Source organism: Lactuca serriola, chromosome 5 (genome assembly GCF_051521515.1).
Source record: "Lactuca serriola cultivar US96UC23 chromosome 5, Lser_US96UC23_V15, whole genome shotgun sequence".
NCBI lineage: Eukaryota > Viridiplantae > Streptophyta > Magnoliopsida > Asterales > Asteraceae > Lactuca > Lactuca serriola.
This window is the reverse complement of record NC_136412.1, coordinates 251,624,267-251,649,254: the sequence shown is the minus strand read 5'-3', so window position 1 is coordinate 251,649,254 and position 24,988 is coordinate 251,624,267. Positions and strand designations below refer to the sequence as shown.

The window sequence follows — 24,988 nt, the reverse complement described above, 5'->3', positions numbered from 1 at the left end:
TTAATAAAGATAATTAAAAATAGTGAAATCTTAAAAATCATACATAATATATAGATACAAATTATTTATAAAAAAATTAATATTGTAAAAATAGTTTCTTATAAAAAAATTGTAAAAAAATAATTTTATAAAAAAAATCTAAGCTTTAGAAAATATATAGAAAGAAAATTGTAAAAGAAATTTCTAATAAAAGTTTATACTAAATTCGTAATAAAAAAAAATACATGTCAAAATGAAAAAGAAAAATTAAGGGACCATTTTCGTAAAAAGGAATAAAAGGCTGGGTTAAAATGGTAAAAATTAAAAGTTAATTTTGGAAAGATTTTAAAAGAGTGCCGTTGAAACTGGGAGGTTCAACGGTCGGTGTATTGGCGCTTAATATTAACCTTCTTCGCTCATCCCGCTCGCTGCTCTCCAAACTCCGACGGAGACTCATCCCGATGTCTGTAATCCAAAGAATTTATCAAGGTCTTCGTAAAGTTTTCATTCTTATCATTTCCATTTTCCCTTTTATTTTTGTTCTCTAGGGTTTTCTCTAATTTAAGATGTTGAAATTTCCTCTGTAAGTATGTATTAGAAAAAATCGAAGCTTAGTTGCTGCTTTTATTTTAAATCCCTTTTTTTCTGATTGGGTTTCTTCTATCACCCTGTCTTTTTCTTCGTCTTTTCGTTGGTGTTTTTTTTTTCTTCTTCTGTACTTTTGTTGACCGTTTTACTATGGTTTTCTTCTTATTGGGTTTTTGTTTTTCTGTAAAATCTTGATTAAGCGTGTCTGGTAGTCTTATTTCAGAATGTGTTTCTGTGGTTTTTTTGTTCATTTGAAAATGTTTTGTGTGTTTGGATGGAAGAATCTATCACCTGATACTATTATATTTCCTATTTCTCTTCCACTGATCTACATTTTACTAATAAGATGATAACTCCGGTCAAAATCTTGGATCTTGTCATGGTTTTGAATGTGTTGATAATTCTCTTGCTATGGCGTTCAGCTGCCCTTAATTTGGAATGCATCCCTGTAAGATCATTAACAAGATTCTGGTCCAAATGTTCTACATCCATCTGTTTGATGAAATGCCTGAGAAATCAGTTGAAACCCAGACTTCAAATTTGAACTGGTAACTTTGGTTAGGTTGAGATGATTATGTTGTGATTTTAACTTGTAACAAAATGGAGTTCAGGAAATGCTAAATCAGCTATTGCTATCTCTTTATCAGAAGTTACACAGGTGGATTGAACTTACCTAATTTTCCCCTATACATGTTCATATCACTCTATCTTTTTAATATTTTGATTTGTTAAACATGCAGACCCAGAGATTCTTTAGTTGTCAAAGCAGATAAGGAGGAAGCTGAAAGAAGTTGATCAAAATGGTAAATAAATTCTTTTGGTAGCAATTAACAATTTTAAACAGTACAAAATGCAACTGTAAAATTTTAACTAGACAATAGTACAATTCCTTTATGATATTTTGCATGCCATAAAATATTAATATATTTAATTGAAACAAATGTCATAGGAGCCAACATCATTTTATTTCCTTGTTGTAAAGTGCAAATAAAATAAGAGTTCTATCAGATTTGTTCTTGAATCTTTACTTTAAGTCCTTACAACATCTGATGGATTCGATATTTAGCAAAACCTTTATTTTTCTTTTTCATCAAGACTTTCTGGATTTATGTCTATATCTATGATTGACCTGATAAAAAAATGCTTTCATTTAGCAAAGAATTCAATCTAAAGAGGAAGCTAGGGAAATGCTCAAATTTTATACCCATCTGTAAGGGTTTTTTTTTTTTTTTTTTTTTTTTACCTAATTTTACTGTGTGAAAGTTATACATTTATACATTGCAACCGGGATCCTGTATTGGAATTGTTGATCATGCATATTCATACTCTTTATGATGATACTCTTGCTTTGTCCCCCATTATATTGTCAAAGTTTTCTTAGAACTATTTGTTAAATTCAATGAAAAATCATGAAAAGTCTTTAGAGGTTTGCTTTGTGTTTTTAAAAGTGTATTTATAATGTTGGTATTAGTGTTACCTATATTTATTTTTAAAGATGCAAAGTTGATTAGAACTATTTGTTTTCATTGTTCCTATCTTTAATTAGGGTTCTAAATTGTATTTATTGAACATGCATGGAAGAAAACTTCAAGTGATCATCATAGTTCTTCACTACAAGTTAGTTTTCAGATAAAATCATTGTTTCTATCTTTAATTAGGGTTGTAAGTTGTATTTCTTCAACGTGTATCATTTTCACCCAATCTAGCTAACTTATCAAGAACCACAAAACTTGGATTTCAAATGACAAGAGGATCCTTAACATGGATCAATTACCCCTGCTTCTTAATAATTTGTTGTTTGTACTAAATTCTTCTTGTTGTTGTGTATTATTAGTTAAATACTGCTATGGGCCTGACTACAAATATGACTTATAAAAAAAACATGAACATCTGATTAAATCAAGAAAACCCTAATGATTTCTAGAGATTCCCCAAGGCATCAATTCCAGATTTCACAAAAAGATAATGTGCTCTCCTTCCACCCATGTAACAACCAAGGGACAAAAATGACCAGTGTACCCTTCTAACAGAAATAAAAACCCAAAATGCCTAAATTACCCTTGTATTACTTTTATTTGAAGTTCAGCTTCGGTATGATTCTGGCCCAAAGACCTCCAAAGCATATGATTCTGCCAGTTTCGTCTTGTTTCTTTTGTGACAACATGTTAACATTAAAGTTTTTCTTATCAATGCATTTTTCTTTGAAAAATAAAGCCAATTTTATCAATGCACTTCTTTGTTCGTTCGTTTAAAACCTCGTAAACTTTCAAAAAATTTCCAATAAAACAATTTTTTTAATTTAAAAAATCTACCGGTTAAAACATTGCACTTTGAATTTTCTTTTTGAAAAATCAACCCATTTATAGCATTTCAATTTTTACTTTTCTTAACTTTAAAATATCTTTACATTTTTTTTTCTTATCTTGTCATTTTATTTTGGAAAATCCACTGATTTTAGCATATTTCCCTTTGAAAGATAACCCAATTGCATTTTACTTTAAAATATCTTTACATTTTTTTCTTATCATTGCATTTTTCAATTTTCTTTTTGTTAAAACCCTGTCACATTCTAAGTTTTATTTATAGCATAAGCACTTTTCTCTTTGAAAAATCAACCCATTTATAGGATTGCACTTTTTAGTTTCTTTGTGACAATGCTTTAACTTTAAAAAATATTCACATTTTTTTTTTCATTTATTTGTTTGTTATAATTCTATCACATCATTGCTCTTTGAAAAATCTACCACTATAACCAGGTAGATTTTGCAAAGTATAATGTCCTGATAAAGATTTGAAAGTATAATGCTATAATTGGGAAGACTTTTTTTCAAAGTCAAATGCCTTATTAAGAAAAAAAAACAAAGTAAAAGCATAATGTATTCTCTTTATTGGTTGCTTTATTTTGTATTTCAAGGAAACCATGTTATGTTGTTTTGGACAATAGAAAGCTTTGATGGAGTTGTATATGGTGTTTGATTATCTTTCTTTTTAGCATTGGTCTTGTGGTTTTCAAGAATTTTTGGTAAATAGCAACGTTTGTTTCATTTATTTGTTTATTTTCGCATATCCTATTTTCATTTATTCACATTACAACATTGTACTTTAAGAAACATTATTGTTGTGTAGGATCTATGATCTTATGCAAGTATTGTGTTGCTAATTGGCTGTTGAACTATAAATCAAGTTGTGCTTACTTTGCTAAAAAAAATAACTTCATTGTGTGGTCCATATGTTTTCTTTAATTTGAAAGATTATTGTTTTAATGCAGTTACTTTTCTGGTTTTGCTAGAATACTTTTGGATGATCATTCTGGATAGTATTATAAGATTAAATGCATGAAATCTTGTCTGATTACATGTAAATTCTGCAATATTGTAAGATTAAGGGAACAACAATTTGGCAAGATTTCAAGTGAATTTGAAGTTTAAAAAAGGAACCAAATAAGATGAGCAATATTTATTTTCAACTTGGGGCATTCCGAGAATCGAACTCGGGACCTCTCGCACCCGAAGCGAGAATCATACCACTAGACCAAATGCCCATGTGGCTTCATATGGTAGGAGTTTCTACTTTATGGAAGTAATAAATGAATGTATGAAACATTTTACTTTTTTCTATAATCATTGTTCTTGATTTTTTTAGCTATAAAATTGAGAATAGTTGTTGCAGCCAACAAAACAACAACAACCAAATCCAACTAGTAAAGTGGTAAGAGGAGGTAAAATGTAGACAATCATACGAATGTAAAATACCTCCACCCAGGAAGTGAGGAATTCAAGATTCAAACTTATGTGTGTCCGATTAAATTGATGTGACCAAATAAACATGTTGATAGAAGTTGGTTATTGGGGGTCGGGTTGTCATTTTTTTGAAAACAATCTATAATGTATCTTTGCTAATACCATCGAACATATCTTTATCAATCAATATATGACATTACAATATCATTCATAAATTGATCACTCATATTTTTTGCACAAGTTTCATTGCTTAGAAATGTACGATCAATGGAAGCAAGTAATGTCGTCTTTACTTCATTAAAACAATTTTGAGCTCTTAAAGTTGCATCGCTTGTTAAGTAGTGGAGCTTGATTCACCCTTTTGACCTATAGCCGTTAGGAACAAAATTGTTACTCGGCAATAATCAGTAAAATTTCTCATGTTCGCCCGTGGATGTGAGTGATCACTCTAATCATATGAACCATGTTAAATGTTGTATTCTTTGTTTTTTGTTTGTATTATTAGTGTGTGTGTGTGTGTGAAATCATTGAATCATCTGTTGAAGTGATTAAACCCTTACATATCTATCACCGAATAAATTATATCAAATTTGTAGTGGTACAAGTAGTTAATTTGCGAGTTAAATATAATAACTTGTAAGTAGTTAACTTGTCTTTTTAAATTTGTTTTTTTCCCTTAAATATGGTTTATTGGTTTTAAAAATTAATATTTGGTAAAATCTAGCTGGAATGTATAAAATGACATATAAGATCGTATAGAAAAGTGTGTTTATTATAATTAGTAAAGGGTGTAACATGAAGAATTCTAAAAAAGTTCTATAAGCTAGTTGAAAAGCTACTCCTAGTAACTTTTTTAGAAAGCTTATAAACTATTTTTTGGTTTACAACCAAAAAAATAAATTTTAAATAAGTTAGTTGTAATGCGTCAAACAGAATCTTAATAAACAAATGATACATAAATTAAAAAAAAAAAAAAAAAAAAAAAGAAGTAGTGAAAAAGACCCCATTTCAAACAACCATAACATTTGATTCTTCAGAAGTTTTGAAACTCGCCTTTTATGGACGACTGAAAGTGACTGAGCTCTTGAAATGGTTTTTTGAAAAAAGAAAAAGAAAAAAACACTTATTGTATGTGTAAACTCATCATCACACCCTTGGGGTAAAGAGATTGTTTTTATAGATTTGTAATCAACTAAGCAATTGCTATTACCAGATTGTATTATGCTATCATAAATAGCCATCGAGATTATTGTATTTAAGAAGTTTAAAGAATGGTGGGTCCCCGACTTTAGATCTGAGACTCATCAAAGATAAAAGGTTGTTAAAGACTATGTGTTACGTTTTTTTGTATATTGAAGACTTATTAAAGATAATCTTTAAAAGGCTGTTAACATGTGTTACATTTTTTTGTATATTGAGAAGGAATTTTTTCATTTTTACAAAATTGTACATTGCTTTTGGTTGATTTTGAATGACTAAAAGCTTTGCTGATTGAAACGTGGGTTCATTGTTGAATCTGCTAAACGAATTCTACTCGTTTTTCTTTGGGTTTGATTACTCAAATGTAGTTATATTTTTATCCCTTTTTGTTTCTTTTACATATGGCTGCTAAAGTGCTAGAATATAGAAGAAGCATGTTAGAAGAACCTTCAGGTTTAGAAATTTATGATTACTAAAATGCATAAAAACATGATTTATTTCAGGATGATTATAATATTTCTTAGTAAAAAGTTAAAATAAAGAATGTACAGATAGTAGAACATCAGATTGAGGAACTTAAGAAATGAAAACAGTTGTTTAAAAAAAAGGGGCATTCCGAGAATCGAACTCGGGACCTCTCGCACCCAAAGCGAGAATCATACCACTAGACCAAATGCCCGTTCTTGTTGTTTCTAATAAGAAGTTTTTAAAGTATCTTGTTTATTGCAATAGAAAATTTGGAGAAATGTAGCAGAGTTTTTTTTCCTCATTTAAAAATTGCAATTAACCAACTTCTCATTTTTAATATTTTTAATTTAGTAATTTTCTATTACTTGACTTGCTATATTTCTTTTTTCGATGGTTAGAATTTATCAGATACAAAAAAAAAAACTAATTTACCAGCTAATTGTATTAAATGACACTTAAATTATCAAAAAATAAAAATAAACACCATATAGCAAGATTAGCATGTCATTGAAATTCTATAATCGAATAAGGGTTTAAGTCTTGGCCGAAACAATTTATTTAGGTAAAAGTTAAACAAACCCCCATAAATAATCCTTGATGTAACAGAAATTTTTTAATAAACTTTAAAAATAAATTGCAAGTCCATAAATACTAGACAAAGTGCATAAAAGTGGTTTCCGAATCGTCTCAGTTTCAAGGTAACTTTGCATTTCGTTACACTGGTGCTACTTATGATTTCAAAATTTTATAATGCACGGTTGGCCCTTATAATCGGGGAAATCATGGCACTCCCTGCTCCTAAGAGGCTCCGCCATTGGCGATGCCCCTTGGAACCCCACCGAGTGCATTGCCCCGGAACCTTGTGCTCCTAAGATCAAATCAATTTATGCGAGTGTGTACTCATGCACCTCCCAAACTCATAATATATCAGATTTTAGACTCAATTGGTCTCGAGTTAATCCCCATCATACTAAAGTATTTAATAACACGAAAATTGCCAATTGAAATATACCAAAATGGGTTTTAAATGTCATATTATAAAGATAAAGAAAGGAACCGTTATGGTGGGTAATGGTCATTGATTATTAACTGAGAGTATACATATACATGAGTTGCACTAGAAAAAGTAATTATAGTTATTGTCAAGGTGATAAAACAATAGTATTTGATATTGTTATGGAGATTGGCTTAATCATGTACAGTTAGCTGATAAAACAATAGTATTTGATATTGTTATGGAGATTGGCATAATCATGTACAATTAGCTGAAAAGTTCATGAACAAGCGAAAGCATGACAAATGTTTTTTTATCCAAGTGGGAGTTATGCTAAGCTAAGGCTACTAAGCTCGTGGATAGCCTACCCCTACCTAAAGCTTACGAAGTGTCCGAAATCCATCTTTGGCCCCCTTGAATGTAGATTTTATTGAGAATTGGAGGCTTTTCGGTATTATTTCAATTGCTCTTCAATAATATATAGATTGCATGAAATAAGGAATGTCTCTTGATCATGTTCTATCTTAGCTGGGAAATGTAAATCTCAGTTATTTAAGGTTTCTTATGAGAGTTGTATGTTATTCCTTTTAATAATGAAGCAATGCACGATAACACAAAAACTGTTTCAAAATTGATGGCTGCCATACAAGAAAAATGCAAGATATGGGGGCATTCCGAGAATTGAACTCGGGACCTCTCGCACCCTAAGCGAGAATCATACCACTAGACCAAATGCCCATTTTGTTAACCATGTCATTTTTTATTTATTAGTAGTTTTCATTTGATTAGTATATGCAATTTCTTCATGGACAATGCAGCACACAATAAAAATATCTGCTCGACGTTAGCAAACATCTCTGAACTGACGAGAATTACCATAAATATTTAAGACAATATAACAATTTTAAATTATTTAATGTATTTATTCTTTTTTAGGGAGAAATCTCAAAAACAATTTTAGGAGTTTTTGAAAATGGAGATGTTTGAAATTTGCTTATAATAGCGTTTATTAGTTTACTAGGTTATAACCCGTGAAAACCATGGGAGGTAAGTTAAAAATTTTATATAGAACAAAAAAAATTAATAAATGTAAAAAAACATTTAACTATGGATGGTAAGTAAATACAACTTTATTTGATTTAAAAAAATAAACTTAAAGGTTCAACAAAGATCATTTTTTGTCCAACACAACCAAGAAAATATCACCCATTTGCCCATTTTGCCCTCTAGCTATGAATCAATAAAGTCTGAGGCTTATCAGTACTAAGTGTTCTCTATCCTATGCAACTTTACATTTTGGTTTGATAATTTTAAGTAAATTCGCAAAATACCCTTCAACTATTTGTCCCAATTAATTAGGTTTCAATTTGGTCATCCTTTTTTATTTTGTTTTTGATACAACATATACGGTAAGGGTCCATGTGTAAACATAAATGGTCCATATGCAAGTAAAAGAAGGTGGAGAGTTGAAACACAAGAAAAATATACTGTAATTTTGTCATCCATTGATGTCTATAGATAAAGAAGAAGTTATGGATCGATCAAACGGGTAAATCTTTTCCTGTGTCCTCACTCTATATAAACATATTCACTCTCTTTACCTTTTTGTTTTTAGTAAGAATGACAATGTTGTCCAAAAAGTCAAAATGATCAATGGAACCACAATAAAACCTCTATTTTTTCTTTTTTTGGTGTTTCATATTAATATAAGTTTTCTTTTTTGTTACTTTTTAAAATGTCGAAATAATCAAATAGAACAAAAATTCTCAAAATGGTCAAATTGACAAAAAAAATGTTAAAATTGTTATTTTTCCAAAAATAATTAAAAATGAATAAAGTTTTTCAAATTTAACAAAATGACCAAACCTCTAAAATGGTCATTTTTTATATTTATTTAATTAACCAAGAACTATTTCTTTAAATTTATTTAAAACATGGACATCATTAGTAAGATTTTTTCCCTATACCAAAACTGAAAAAACAAAAAAAAAACAAAAAACAAAAGTAAGATGCTATTATATGAAAAAAAAGGTAAAAATGACCAAAAAGGTAAAAAGAATCGATTTCACTAAAAAAAACTTTTACTTTATGTTAGGATTCATTAGATAAAGTACGTTGCTATTTATTTAACATATGTGATTTAATTGGTCCAAATTAAGAATAAAAAAATTAAAAAACAAATGTACAATAATTTGCTAGCCCTATAAACTCTGTATCTTTTCTATAATTTAATATTACTACTAACTAATTTGCGAGTTCCTAAAGCAATAACTATAAAAACCTAAAGTTTGTAAACAAAAACCATATATATCATAACCTTTGGCAATTTGTGAAATATAGACAAACCAAATAAAAGGTAGGTGATAGGATATCATATGGTACACACATGTAAATGTATGACAATGATGGTTACTGTAAAAACCACCGAATGTAAATTGTCCAAGTAGATGTGTATTGTACATGAAATGACAATATACTTTCAAACTATAGTTCACAAGAGTAAAAATGTAAAGTTTTCAATTAACTATGTAAAGATAATTAAAGGGCATTAGAAAAACCAAATAGAAAGTTTTTAACTTGAAAAGGGAATTACAACTTCTATTTAGATAAATAAAAACTAAGAGCCAACTATTGAAAAAAATTTCCAACAGACGTCAGACTTATTATAACAACCATGCATAGTAGTACATTAAAATGTTGTAAAGATAAACAACAAAATTCAAACTATGTAGATAAATAAAAACTAAGAGCCAACTATTGAAACGATTTTCCAACAGACGTCAAACTTATTATAAAACCATGCACAGTAGTACCTTAAAAAGTTGTAAAGATAAATAGCAAAATTCAAACTATGTAGATAAATAAAAACTAAGAGCCAACTATTGAAAATATTTTCCAACAGACTTATTATAGCAACCATACACAAATTAAAAAAAGGGTATAATGGGATTTTTTTTAGAAAAAATAGTTATTTGTTAGACATGACAAAAAAAAGTCAATTAAAGGGGGAGAGCTCGGGTGGGGCCCGTCTGATGATATTGACAATTATGGTCCGATCGGGGCTCGATGTCGAGCGGGGCCCGATGGGTGCTGGGTAATGGCACATTGTATGTTAGATATGTATGGTATGTGGTGTTTTGGGTAACTCGTTAAGCTTCATGCTTATGATTTTCAGTTTATGTTTTGGGTACCTCCAAATTAAAGGGGAAGAGCTCGGGGTGATCGCATCACACACACCATAATGTTCTGCATTATATTTGACTATTATGTATTTGGATGTTTTGATCATACTCTTATTCTATTATGCTTTTATGAACACATCTTGAATTATGGTTTTACTATTCTATAATTAAAATGAATTTTTGTCTTAATTTTTGGGACGTTACACTCTCGGTCTGAAAAAGGTAGTTAAACATGACACTACTCCAAATATCAGCTTTACCGGTCATCTATACATTGAAAAATGACCAAACTCAACTACAATTCAAAATACCCCTAAGTCAAATTTTAGTCAAAGTCAAAAAGTCAACCAAGTTGACTCTGCTAAGTACGCCCAACGTACTCATCTTGTACGCTTAGCACACTCAAGATCCAGGATCGGGGCTCCCATCGCATACGTGTGGCTAGGAAGTGCTCAATACTAAAAACCCTAACTTCTTAACTCATTAAGACATTATAATCCATGCATGGAAGAAAACCAATGACCAAGATTGCATTTTTATGACCTTAGACACTCCAAAACATCTAGAAGGACAATCCATTTGGGTCTAGAGCATGCCATACTCAAGAACATCATTGATTGGGAAGAAAAACACATTATAACATCATACAAGATAGATCTAACCAAATAAGCCTCAAGGTATAAACTTTATACTTTTTTAGAGATGTAGGAAGGTGCAAAACTTCCATATCAAAAGGTTGCTCCAATCTTCCAAGATATTCTCCTTTCCTTAATCTTTCCTTTGTGAACACCAAAACACACACTAATGGCTCAAGGATGCTCAAAAATGGATTACGGTTAGCTAGGGTCGAATATGGATGTGGAGGCTAAAGAATGAAGAGGTTTCAAAGAAATAAGGATGTTTAAATAGGGTCCAAACCCTAAAAATTAGGGTTTGACTCTGGCCACGTATGCTCAACGTACACATACAACCTCCAATTTTCATTATAATGCCTTTGGGACCAAATTTGCAAACAATTTTCATATCAAGGGTCAAAATGTAAAATACCTGAAAATCAAGATGTTACACATATCATGAAATGTCCCGAAAAGAAGTAAAATACATGATTTTAAGCCTAAATGAAATGCGAGGATATGGAATAAAAGTGCAAAACGGGGGCTTTAAATGCACCTAACAAATCTCATCAATCTTAAACCTTTCTTGTCCCCAAGAAAAAACAAAACAAAAGTACAAACCGGAGAAAGGAAAAGAAGACAGTAAAATTTTAAATCCTAACTTTTGGAAAGTAATTCATTAAACAAAAACAACGAGATCTAACCCAAACAACCTTATTATACCACATAGTCAAGAATATACCTTGTCGCGCCTTGAGTTTACTTGGCTTATCCCCACATAAATATATAACATTATAAACAAGACTTTTAGTGTCACACCCCCGAACCAGACGGCGGAAACGTCCGAGGGCTATTGTGACTCAATTGAATACCATCACAATGAATATACATGAAACATAACATCATACATTACCAAGCATTGAAATATTACAACTGGTAGCGTTTACATTCGGTACATTGATCCATAATATTACATGCCCAAAAGTAAATTGTTCGATACTAATTAAAACAACAGCTAGACGTTACTGAGTACATTTTTCCTTTTTCGATTTACCTATTACCTGAGAATACAAGTATTTTGAAAAACGTCAACATATGAAATGTTGGTGAGTTCATAAGTAATGTTTGAAATATAGTGATTTGTATTGTTTTGAAAATCATCAGAAAATCCGATATTTTCTGAAAAGAGCATAGTATAAAAAGTGTGAAGATCCGTAAGTATGCTTGTTTGTTTCTATAAATGTAAAAGTACAATTTGTAAAAATCGGTATGCATCTCGTAGGTGTATTAATTGAAAAACCCTAGGAAAACCCGATGTTTTCCTAATACTTTGAATCAAATGTTTTATATTTTGTTATTTCGTTGCGACGTGTGTATTCGTTGAGTCCCGGTGACATTGGATTAATTATGGATTGTGAATTGTTGTAAACACACATTAATGAAAATGACTAGTTTACAACTATACAAATGATCCCTTATGCGTCGTTCGCACTATTCACTTAATCCAATCACCCGGACTTCTCATAGCCCCACAACCGAGGAGGAAAAGAGGGTGCGAAGCCCCCAGAATTTCCATAAGTCGTTCAAGGCTATCGTGAATGCGAAGGGCCCTTAGCCCGACTCGCATTTGGTGAATTCTCGACTTTACTAGCAGTACCAGAGGACCCTTGGGGCCCAACAACACAAAGCCTGTAAAAGTCCTTTTACACGGAATTAGGTCATATAAGACCCAACTACATGTAAGCGAGTTTCCTTCGGGCCTAAAGATCATGTCATTGGGCTAGCTAGGCCCAACAAGCACGATTTGAAACTTTCTGGCCCAAAGACGGTGTATCGACGTCTGGTGTATTCCCACGTGTGTATTGACTTCCCGAAATTTCCGCGTGTGTATTGAAGTATCGTCGTGTTATTAATTTCGGATTCGTTATTGATTCGAGACCGAATCAATTCGTTTGATAACGATTTTGGTGTTGAAGGTGTATTATAATTCGCCGATAGTCGAGGTACTAGTATTTCATCATGTCGGATTTATTGTTTAAAACATTAGATTTTTACTTTTTGCAGCCCCTTTCTTTTGGATAAACTTACACTTTTGACCCTTTGTATAAAAGAATTTCTATTTTAGTCCTTAAACCATTTTTCTTGACACTTTAGTATCAAAACTTGTAGAAAAGGTATTTTTCAGCTCAAAATTATTTTAAAAACAGTTTTAGTCCCTCAAAATGACATTTTTCTCGGCTGAAACCTTTATTTTCGCAGTTTTTACACTTTTGGCCCAAAATAGAAATTTTTTGCATCTTTGGTCCCTTTTAAATATGAAAAGCATTTTTAACCCTTGAAATGGACTTGGAGCGCTAGTAGTCCCCTGTTTTACAGAAAAATACAGTTTCAGCCCCTCTAATTTGAAAATCTCGCAATTTGGGCTTTATTGGGCCGAAAAGTTCATTTTTGGCCCATTATGCTTAAAATTTCACATTTAATCCTTCAAAAGAGAATATTTCCAGAAAATACATTGTTGAAACTGTTTTGACTCATTTCATCCATCAGAATTTGTATTTTGTCATTTTGGGCCCTTTAACCTTATATTTTTAACATTTTGAGTCCAAAAATGGAGTTTTTAGCCCAAGGAGTTCATATTAACCAACTTGGTTATTTTTCTAGAGTTGATTTGTATGAAATAATATGATTTATACTTATTTCATTCAACATAAGGTAGATCTCGGTTTTGAGTTCTTTTGGACTAGATTCAACATCATAATCACATATGAGCATGTAAATAAACATAGAAACCATACAAAGCATACATATACTCATAGATCTATACATTTTATTGTATTCCCCCCCCCCACAAAACTTATAAAAACCAAAAAATAGGGGGTATGAAGCTCACCTTTTCTTGTTGGTCACGGTTTTGAAGAAGAAATGGAAGAAAGTGAGGTGATTTTCGGCCCTAGTAACACCTTGATGATGATCTCGAACTTGAGGTGATTCTAAGAGTATGATTACCACAAATGTTTAAGAGAAGGGATCTAATCATGAGAAAAGAGTTATAAAATCCTTGGATATATATAACTTACCAAGAAGTGATGATATTTTCTTGAAATCCTCTTAATGCACAAGCAAAATTTCGAGATTTTGGAGTGGGAAGGAGGAGAATATTTGAGAGAGTTTGGAAGAGTTTTGATGTTGTGTGTGTGTGTGGTTTGGCTCTCGGCCGATCATAAGAAGAGATAGAGAGGGAAAGAGAAGTTGCATGGGAACATGAGATGCCCTAGATGTATGTGATGTATTAAACCTTGATATCCTTTGAGCAATAATGATGTGTCAAGGTTTAATTCTAATTAATCTCTTTTTTTATTGTGTTGGGCCGAGAAATAGAGGGGAGAGATGGAGACTTGGGCCTTTGGTGCTTAAATCCAAATCATGGGTCCATATTGATTGTTTTTCGGCCCATTGGACTCCTAGGGTGCCTCATGGCCCAATTTGGTTGATTATATTTGTTATGGTCCAATAAGGGTATTTTGTTTAATTCTAGGCCCATTATGGCCCAAAATGTTGAAATAAATGAAAGTGGGTCCAATTAGAGCCCATTTAAAGGTTCTAAGCCCATGATAGTCAAATTGGAAGCTTATTGGTCCATTGAGTCCAATAAGGAAGTCCTGGTCCAAAATGGACCTAAACAAGAACTTCTAGGGTTTCCAATTGCTTGTTGACTATTTGTAGTACTTGTATGGTGTATTGGATTGAAATTTTGTTGTCATAGAGTAAGCATCATACATGCTCTTAAGTTTTTGATTCTACATTTTACTTGAGTGTAGTGATTACAAGACACAAAATTTCTAGTTGTGACATTTAGCCTCTCTCTAACATAACTCAACAAAATCAAATGTTACAACACTTTTTCATGTTCACCGATAATGAGTTGGCAAATGGAAAAAAATATGGTCTTAATTCCGTGAAAACGTTTTGTATATTTAATAATAATTGAATTTATTATCTCGTGATATCTCAACCTTCAATCCTAAATATTAACCGTTAGTCATTTGCTTTTCTGAAAACATTTTGGATATTTAATTATAAATATTATCTGTCTACTCTTTGTTTGTCAACAATAAATAATTCGTTATTAGTTCATAATACTAAGTATCAGATTGTTTAAATATCAAGTCTAAAATCCAACACTTGGCGGTGCGTACCTTGCTTGTGTGTGGATATCGCTAGAAGGGAGCTTCTTTGGTCCCTTTGGAATTAAGGATGTCTACCCTACAAGAAATGTACATGAGATATTGTTCCTTAAAGGTTGCATGTAGGTTCATGATATCCATCCTTTTGGGGATTTATTATGGAGATTTCAAAATACTTTCCCTTTATAGAAATTTTTAGTACTTTCATGATGTTGCATATATTAACATTTACGAAATTATAATATCTATATCGTAATATAAGACACTAAGTAGCAAATTTTAGTGCCAATTTGATTTAACTAACAAATGAATGCCAATCATGCTCGCCATCACTTGGACATGTTCCATGTCTAAAATGTTTTAAAAGCAAGAAGATTCCAAATTGAACGCAAAAGACTACTTAATATTTTATAAAACAATGTGTGATATTGTGTGACACCCGTGTTCCAGATTGGTCAAGCTTACTTGTATCAAGGACCGAAGATGGAGTTTTGGAGGAAGCTCTTTGCCATGACGTGACAATAATTATTTTGATCGCGTGATTTTTGGACCATCACAGCGTGGCCAAGGAAGGCCACGACGTTGCATTTGTTCATGCCTAAGCCCATGACTCTTTTAGAATTCCCTTCATATTTAAACCCCTCTAACTCATTTTTAGGGTTCCTTATCAGCCTCCATCACCCTCAAGTTTCAAAACCCCTAACCCGAATTATTCCTTGTGTGTGGTCAGTCCACTTTGGAGACTTTGGTTGCTTGTAAAGAAATAAGAAGTATTGAAAAATATTATAGTGCTTCTTAGCTGAAGTATAGATCTCTTTTGGGCATCTTTAGACCTTTGTAAGTGTCCAAGTTCCTTGCCTTATGACTTTTGGTGGTTAGATCTTGAATATTATCCCATGTTCCTCATGTTTGAGCAAGTTCGGAGGGAAGGAACTCATAAATTTGGCAACTTTATGACTCTCCTGAGACCCTAGAGCATCGTAGGTTGTGAATATAGTATTTGGTAGAAGTTCTTGTCATTTGCTTAAGTTTTGGTCTTTAAAGCTCAATTTTTGACCAAAATGGATCTTAAACATGTATTGGACGTATATGTCTATAAAGTTTCCACCTTTATGATAGATTTGGTGTTATAAACCCTTATGGAGTGGTTGGGTTAAGGACTTTTTCAGATTGAAGACTTAATGGTTAAGTCATTATGGATTTTGGCTTTATTTGGACCTAGGGTTTAAGATATTGATCTATTTAGGTGTCTTAATGGATAAAGTTTGAAACTTTATCCATTTAGACCAAAGTATGGACCAAATATGAGCTTTGGAGCTCTTGGAATCAAAGAAAACAGCTTAATCCATTAAGCTTCTAGAAACCCAGTGCCTACGACGTTGCCATGACATGGCGACTGGGAATTTCCCGTATGTCTGGCTGGTTGTAGGCCACAGTGTGGCCAAGGAAGGCTACGACGTAACGGTTGGCTAAAGTCAACTTTGGCTCTTGACTTTGGTTGTTGACTTTTAGCATGGTTTGACTTTTGGTGAATCTTTATTTTTAGAAGGTCGACTTAGGGTTTTCCTTGTGTAGATTGTTAGGAGGTGTTTAACACCCATATTTTGGTGGTGGGAGTTATTGGTTGTGATCAGTGCGACATTACATAGGGTTTTAATCAACATTGCGATTCAGGTGAGTCTCATTACTATACTTGGAATTTATGTTATATAGGAAGACTAGTGGTTGGTCCATGACATTTGTATGAAAGACTTGGAGGTGGCTCTCGACAAATTGTATTCAAGACCAGGGACCATACGCTAACAATTATATGTAGTATGTTAGTTATCTTTGTGATACTTACATGGAAGACCAGGAGGTAGCTCCTGACACTTGTCTATAAAACCCAGGGTTTTGGCCCTCGGCATGGCAAGGAAAGACCATGATACGACTTATGACATAATGACAAGACTATGACATGTGGTGTTTTGGGGAACTCACTAAGCTTTTTGCTTACGGTTTTATGGTTATGGTTTCAGGTACTTCTGGTTCTAAATGTAAGGACACAACATTACTGCACTGCATCCCTCAGAGTTTCCGCATTTACTACTTATGATTTTTACTTTAATGTTTACATGATGTAATCACTTTGATTGGTTTTGGAACAACTTATTTATATGACTTATTGTTTTAAAAATGAAAATTTTACTCTGAATTTTGGAAAGTTACATATTGATTGTTTGCTTTATAACCCACAATTTTATAGAAAAATTCATTTTTTACAATTAATTATTAGTGGGAATGAAAAGAATATCCAGTCCAAAAACAAAAGTAAATAAGTATGAAATAAATCATGAATGGAACACAAATAAGGTCTTAAGAAATGAATATATGATAATCTATATGAAAATATTTCTAACTAGTTAAGCAATGAATATATGATAATCCATATGAAAATATTTCTAACTAGTTATTGTTTAGTTATAGTTAGATGTTTTACATTAAGATTTATTGTTGAATACTTTAAACTAGAAATTATATGTAAACTGTTATATTAAGTTACTAACTATGTTGTGCTAAGCTGTTATATTTAGGCACAATTCAACATACTTATTGAAAAGTTATATTTCAAAAAAATTATTCAAATGTTAGGAAAAATATTTGTTCTATCATTCAAGTATCCCATCCTAAAGAGTGATCTAACAATAATTTCCCGGAAATGAATATTAAATAACAGTATCTGGCGTTTGTAGTCCAACGGTTAGGATAATTGCCTTCCAAGCAATAGACCCGGGTTCGACTCCCGGCAAACGCAATTTTAGATTTTGTTTCTTTATTTTATATAAATGTTCAAATAAATCATAAAATAAGCCGCTAAAATTCAAATTTGAACCTTCTCGTTTGCCGCGATAATTCCAAATTTCCCCCAAAACTGCGATTCCATTTTTTGTTTCTCGTCTTCCTCGAAAAATCATGTTCCATTGCTGCATTTCCATTTGGTTTCACGGACTTCCTGCAGAATGTGGTTCTTCCTCCTTCTCTTAATCCGGTTAGAATCAGTCCCTTTTCATGTATGAGGTTTCGATTTTCTGCTACATTTGAATTGCTTTACTTTCATCATTCTCCGTCGATAAAATTATGCTTGAAATTGAAAGATTATTTTCAAGTTTTAAATTGTTCGGGGGTTGTGAATTTGATAAATTTATTCTGATAACTATGTTGAATTCTATGTTTGATACTCCTTTAGTCGCATAATTAGGATGCTTTTGTATTTGGGTGATTGTGAATATCATATGTAAACATGTCACTCAAGTTCAGAAGGTATTTGCTCCTCTGAACGCTCGACCTGACCTATAAGGTCAAATTTATTACAGTAAGTCAGATTCTACATAACATGTCTTATCTACTCCCGTGTATACTAAAACCCTTTGACCCCATTTATAAACAACCTTTGATCCGGGCCCACAAACCCGATATGTCACCCAAGCATGACATACCTTGTCATCAAGCACCATAGCAACGACAATGAGGTCAAAGGGAAGATCAAGCTCCATAACTTAACAAATAATGTACAAGCATTCAAATATAGGTATGTAATGCATAACATGGTACATTAAATAATAACTTATAAAATGAAGTTAGTTAGTGTTTCCATAAATTATTCTAGTGCTGAAGGCATCAACATATAGTAGAAAAGGCATTGGAGGCTGTGTAATGAGAGTAAGATAGGCCTGGGTTGAAAGTAGGATAATACCCATGATGTGGTCTAAATATCTTGAGAAAGATCTTTATGGTTTCTGCATATTTGCAAAAGTATCTGGCAGTGAGTGGAAGTGGAATTTCTTGACAAAGAGCAGCGTTTCACATTCTTAATTAGTAGGCAGTTTTTTTTTTTTTTTTTTCCAAAGTCCTTAGTTGACTTTATGTTTATATCAAATTAAACAAATTATTTTATATAGAATGAGTTGATTTTGTTGAGGAAAAAGATTGGGGCATTCCGAGAATCGAACTCGGGACCTCTCGCACCCAAAGCGAGAATCATGCCACTAGACCAAATGCCCTGTTGGTTACTTTTAGGTTTGTATTTTTATTTTTGTTTGTGTGATAAATACATGAAGTATTGCTGGTTTTTTACACTTTTGAGTTGTATTGTGTTTGTTAGTTATGATATGATAATGATATGAAGGTTTTTTGTAAGGACTTGGAAGTGTCTTTGCTTTGTCACCATGTTCATTGTGTTGTTGCCAAAAGTAAATGCATTGTTGCAAGCTATTATATGGTCAGAATAGATGTGAGGGTAGATTACAGGCTTACACCTGACATTCCATGCTTTTATCATTTTATGTATGTCAACTTTGACTTTCTTATAATAAATCAAAGATATGTTAATTATCGTCTTCTTTTGAATTTTGGCCTAGCGGTAAGGAATGACTCTCTCAAATGAGAGGTTATGGGTTCAAGTCTCACTACGAGACATAGGTAATGTTTAGGATTAGATTAGGAGTAGATAGTTTGCCGTTTCAAAAAAAAAGAAACACTATAGAGAAGGCAGTGAAAAAATAATAATAAAGTAAAATAAAAAAAGTTAAAAAGGTGTGGGGCATTCCGAGAATTGAACTCGGGACCTCTCGCACCCTAAGCGAGAATCATACCACTAGACCAAATGCCCATTTTTGTTTAGTGTACTGCATTTATAGTCATTTACTTTCTGCAGTGAGTTAATTATATAGATGCAGTAAGTACATAACAGAAATAAAAATAAGTGGTAGCAGAAAGATATCTTATTCTGGTAGGCAGCTGCATATTATATTTTCACCAAGTGCGTTGGTGCCAAAAAACATCTATTCTGTATATTTACATTACATATTTGCTTACTCTGGTAAATGAAGTTACATATGCTTTTTATGAAGTTGCGTCTTTTTATAGTTAATGCATAATTATCAGGCTGAAGTAAATGCAGATGAGTACAATTTACTGATATAGAATCTTTTCAGATCTGCAAGCACATGTTTGTTTGGCTTGGGCATATAATATAATATAACATTTAATTTAGGAGGCAGAGTTATTTCTCCATGTCCTTAATTGACTTTACTTTACAAGAGATGAACATTATCATATTAAACAAAATATTGGCACTTAATTCTATTCATTTTATATATAAAATATGTTGAAAAAAGGGGCATTCCGAGAATCGAACTCGGGACCTCTCGCACCCAAAGCGAGAATCATACCACTAGACCAAATGCCCACTTGCTTGAATATGAGTTTACTGACATTACATTGTCCAAAGTATGTGAGTGACAACCAGTGAAGTGAGATTTATGGTTCTTTCACATGAAGTTTAGAGTTTTATGTTTTATACCTTAAGTGTATGGGTCACCAGAATTCAAGGCTACAGGCTACAGTGTGTGAATCAATCTTTGTTTATATTACCTTTGCAAAAGCAAAATGCATATCAGCATATCCATTTCTAACAGTGAAAGATTGCATATTCTGAGCAGATACTGATATAACACTTCACTCATCTTCCAGTTTCTATTCTACCCAAAAAGTATAAGACATTTGAGGACCTGGGGCTTAAAGATTTTAAGCATTGGTGAGTTGTTACTTTACTTGCATATATAATATATTTTTTAGTTTCTCATCCAGTTGCCTTACATATTATATAGCACCATTTTGAGAGATGGTAAATACTCACTCATCAAGACATCGTCCTTTATGTTTTTTTTTTTTTTGATTTTAGATGCCAATTATTCCTCATATTTCTTTGAGGACTTCTATCAAACACCTTGTGTGCAAGATAAGATGCGGACGTAATTCATTTGTAAAGGGATCCCGTTTACCATTCACAACCCAGAACCAATGACAAATCAATTCAAACAACCAGGACTTGAATTTTCCTTTGATACCTGGATTTCGGAAGACTTCCCAGAATCGCATCCCATGATCCATGATTGTTGTAATCTGTAATCTGTATTCTGTAATTAGATTAGAACATGTTACTGCTGCATTGAGAATACGGAATACCTTGTGAAAACCGTACCCAATACACACACCCAAGAACTCTTACAAAACGGCTCCATTTATCGAAAAATCCCTCCACCTTTCTGATACCAATTTGTCAATGGGGAAACGTGTAAACCAATGTGTGTAGAACGAAGTCAAAGTCTACTTTCGCTTTGACTTATTTAAAAAATACCCCTGGACTATAGTTTTAAGCCATGGGTGTAATAAAGCTAAATGGAAAGTGTTACACTTCTAGAACTTCGTTAGTTTTTTGATTGCCAATTTTTTTTTTTTTTTTTTTAACACCTAAACTTAACATTTGGTAAGGAATATAACACTTTTAATACTTTATTTCTTTTATTTTCTTTTCTCGAATTTAATTTAATTATTTTATTTTAATAAACAAACATTTTTTATTTAATACTATATAAAATATATTTTTTCTATTTTTTTTGTAATTTAATTTAATTATTTTATTTTAATAAATAAACATTTTTATTTAATATTAAATAATATATTTTTTTTTTTAATATTACACAAACATTTTTTTATTTAATTAATATGACATATTTTTTTTAACGACAAACACTTCATATTAAATAAAAGCGGTTACAATAACTTAAAGCATGATTTAATACTACTTAAGACCTAAAACATGATTTATAATTATTTTTTATACCTTAGAATCATTATAATAATTAAAAATTTTAATCATAATATCCTTAAGTCTATGATAATGAAATATGAACTTCTAAATTATTGGAATGATGCCCTCTTGACAAACAAAAATATTCATCTTCAACTTTCTTTATGGAATGTATATTTTGATTGTTTAGTTTTTGTTGTTGTTGATTATTATTATGTTGTAGATTGAAGATATTTTAGATATATTATCATTAATATTTTGATGTTTAAAAAGTACATGTAAGATATTTTGATGTTTAAAAAGTACATATAAGATATTTTGATGTTTAAAAATGATATATATGATATTTTGAAATTTTATAAAGGGTAATTATGATATTTAGAAATTAAGTTGGATAAATATTATATTTTGATGTTTAAAAATGGCATATATAAAATTCTTCCTATTTTATACAACTCACTTTTAATTTAAAAAAAAATAGCTTTATTCAGTTGATAAACTTTGCTCTTGGACAAAGTTTATGGTAAAGATTTTTAAGCATTACAAGCGTGCTTACATTTTTACCCTTCAACAAGTTCACAATCCTTTAGAGGACCATCTCAAAGATATAGGAGCGCATCCTCTCCTTTTGACTTTTGACTTTTGACTTTTGACTTTCCTTAAATATTGTTAGAAGTAATTCATACACTAACAAAACAAAAACAAAAAATGTTAACAGTTGAGCTGTATAATGAGTTTTTTTATTATTTTTTTTAATATCGAAAATTTTGAATTCAAGTCTTTATTATTATATTTTTGTATTTGTAAGTATTCAACCATGCTAAGCTGAGAATATGTAATTTAGTGTAGGTTATATTTGAAATGATGTAAACGAGTTTGAAATGGTTGTTTTTTTATTTATGTAATAGTATATTAATCTATGATTTATGATGTTTAGATAATTAGATACGTGTTTTAAATTAATTATATGATATTAAATATTTAAAATAATATAACTAGCTGTAAGAATATTTGTTACAGAGGATGGTGTTTTAACTTTTAACTAAATTTTAGTGATAATTTATTTTTAATATTTTCAAATCATATTACATATTAATTTGAATTTTATTGTTATAAACTTACAGAAAAAACATCTAACGTTGTAAATTAATAACTGTTTGTAGATCATTGATTGCAAGATTAATATTTACTTTCTCTATCTTATATTGATTTTTTTTTGGTTTCTTTGTTGCAACTTGCAAGTATTGGATTTGGATAGTTCCGCTTGCTTTAAGTTTACGGTAAATGTTATTGTAGTCCAACTAACTTTTTGATTTTGATTTAAATGGTCCTTGAACTCAATTTATTGCTTTTTAGGGGTATAACGTCGATATTGACCTGCTTATTTGGTCATTAATTTCTTGCTTTTTAGGAGTATAATATCGATATTGACCTGCTTATTTGGTCATTATTACCTATTATATCTGATTACCATTACCACATACCCATTTTCTTAGATTTAGCTGATTACTCATCAATGATGTGGCTACCTAATTGGATGTTACTGTTGTTTACAACTTGGTTCTTAAGCTTCTCGTTGATCCTTGTACTCTGAATCATTCAACCCACATAAATGCATTAGATCTTGTACTGTACAAGTGAATAACACCTTGTACTATATAAGTGATCTTATACAAGTATACCAGTGAATAACACAATATATGCCATGTCATCACTCTTATTATCTTATTGACAAATACTTAAACACTTGGTGTGTAGTTTTTTCCCTTCATACGACTACTATAATTCAATAGAACTATTTCCTTTGACATTTTGATGATCATATGATCGAAAAACCATTTCCTACCTTCATCATCGACAACAATTCGTAGCATGACAGAAGAAGATGGATTGGATTAAAAGAAAAACATAAAATTCAACTTTGAAATACAATTAAATCTAGATGACGGCAAAATCGCTAAAGAATTTCTACTCAAGCTTATTATCCTCTTCAATGGCAGTAACCTGCTTCCGGTGACCTCAACCGCTGACTCATCCACTGACTTGACGACGACATCCATTAGAGATTTCATGTTCATCTGATATCATCATTTTTGATTTCGTAGACTCCACCAACGACCAACAAAACGAGGACGTTGAATTGCAATGAAACGATATATCAATACACTAGGTGTGAAAGTTATCTTTTTATTTGGGTAAAATATGACCCTTTTCACCGTCTTCAAACTCTAACAACCACACAACACATTCTCACATTCTGTTACATTTTTGTTGGTTTCCAATGAGTACACAAACAAGGGAAGTCCCTTTTTTTTCCCTCTATTTTTACTAATGTTGCAACCATTGGTAAAAGGAGTCATTTTGATTTTGACAATCGAAGCTAAAATTTGCATTCAGTTTATCCTCTATCTTTTTTTTTTCAATCTCTTGTTTTCTATGTGGAATCGTCACTTAATAAATCGGTGCAAAGAATTGCATTGAATATGAATGAGAAGATGATTTAGAGGTGAGGAACGAGATGGTCAAAAAAGGAAGGAGAAATGGATTTATAGAAGAATCAAAAGGGTTAGAAATATCTTGGTGGGGGTGAAAAATAAAGAAGTAATTGGAAAATGCAGATGGTAGTACCAGGGGAGATTGTGATGGTTGGCTACAAAGATGGTGGGGTGGTCGGAGAACACACATGCTTAAGGTTGTTGATGTCTTGAAACTTTAGAATTTTCCGAAGAAGACAAAGGGGGTGTTTGGCTTAACTTTTCAAACCCCAAAACTCCTTTTTGGAAAAGTTACAAAAAGTCAGGATTTCCTGACTTTTCCAAAAAGTTCATTTTCCTTATGTAAAAGTAGCTTCTAAAATTAGTTTGCCAAACATCTTTTGCTTTTTTTTCTTTTCCAAAAAGGACTTTTGGCTGTAAAAAGCTAAGTCAAACACCCCCAAAGTGGGAGTGTGGCCTACAATGTAGAGAGAGAGAGAGAGTTCACTTTTTTTACCTATAAAACCAAACAAAAAAAAGATTAATATTCTTTTTAACAGGTCAACATAGACTTTATGCTTCTAAATGCCAAAAAATAATGTGGGGACCTTTTATTTTAAACCTAAAAGAAAGAATACGTCGAGCTACAATAACATTTATCCTTAAGTTTATTTACTAATTTTAGGTGAAAGTTGCTATTTTGAGAGGAAGATATTAAATGTTGGAAAAATCATTTTATTAAGAACTGATTCATGCAATGCTATGAAATCGTAAAGGTGTTTTCGTTTTATATAGCATAACATTTTTAAAACAGTCGTATAGCGTTTGTAGTCCAACGGTTAGGATAATTGCCTTCCAAGCAATAGACCCGGGTTCGACTCCCGGCAAACGCAGTGATTTTTTTCGCTTCACATACCTCGAAATAAGCCGCTCA

General features: G+C 31.6%; 1 long non-coding RNA gene and 8 other non-coding genes across 9 annotated transcripts; 3 read left to right on the top strand and 6 right to left on the bottom strand.

The window, feature by feature from the left end:
* Positions 1-4,036: 4,036 nt before the first annotated feature.
* TRNAP-CGG (transfer RNA proline (anticodon CGG)) lies at positions 4,037-4,108 on the bottom strand. The gene has a single exon. It is a non-coding gene; the product is annotated as a tRNA-Pro (tRNA).
* Positions 4,109-6,114: 2,006 nt separating this feature from the next.
* Positions 6,115-6,186, bottom strand: TRNAP-UGG (transfer RNA proline (anticodon UGG)). Its single transcript has one exon. It is a non-coding gene; the product is annotated as a tRNA-Pro (tRNA).
* A 1,449-nt stretch (positions 6,187-7,635) lies between these two features.
* TRNAP-AGG (transfer RNA proline (anticodon AGG)) lies at positions 7,636-7,707 on the bottom strand. Its single transcript has one exon. It is a non-coding gene; the product is annotated as a tRNA-Pro (tRNA).
* A 9,964-nt stretch (positions 7,708-17,671) lies between these two features.
* Positions 17,672-17,743, top strand: TRNAG-UCC (transfer RNA glycine (anticodon UCC)). The gene has a single exon. It is a non-coding gene; the product is annotated as a tRNA-Gly (tRNA).
* A 107-nt stretch (positions 17,744-17,850) lies between these two features.
* LOC145051562 (uncharacterized) lies at positions 17,851-21,041 on the top strand. Its single transcript, XR_013683701.1, has 3 exons — positions 17,851-17,977; positions 20,430-20,524; positions 20,672-21,041. It is a non-coding gene; the product is annotated as an uncharacterized LOC145051562 (long non-coding RNA).
* Positions 18,918-18,989, bottom strand: TRNAP-UGG (transfer RNA proline (anticodon UGG)). Its single transcript has one exon. It is a non-coding gene; the product is annotated as a tRNA-Pro (tRNA).
* TRNAP-AGG (transfer RNA proline (anticodon AGG)) lies at positions 19,526-19,597 on the bottom strand. Its single transcript has one exon. It is a non-coding gene; the product is annotated as a tRNA-Pro (tRNA).
* Positions 20,105-20,176, bottom strand: TRNAP-UGG (transfer RNA proline (anticodon UGG)). The gene has a single exon. It is a non-coding gene; the product is annotated as a tRNA-Pro (tRNA).
* Positions 21,042-24,875: 3,834 nt separating the features above from the next.
* Positions 24,876-24,947, top strand: TRNAG-UCC (transfer RNA glycine (anticodon UCC)). The gene has a single exon. It is a non-coding gene; the product is annotated as a tRNA-Gly (tRNA).
* The last annotated feature ends 41 nt before the right edge of the window (positions 24,948-24,988 follow it).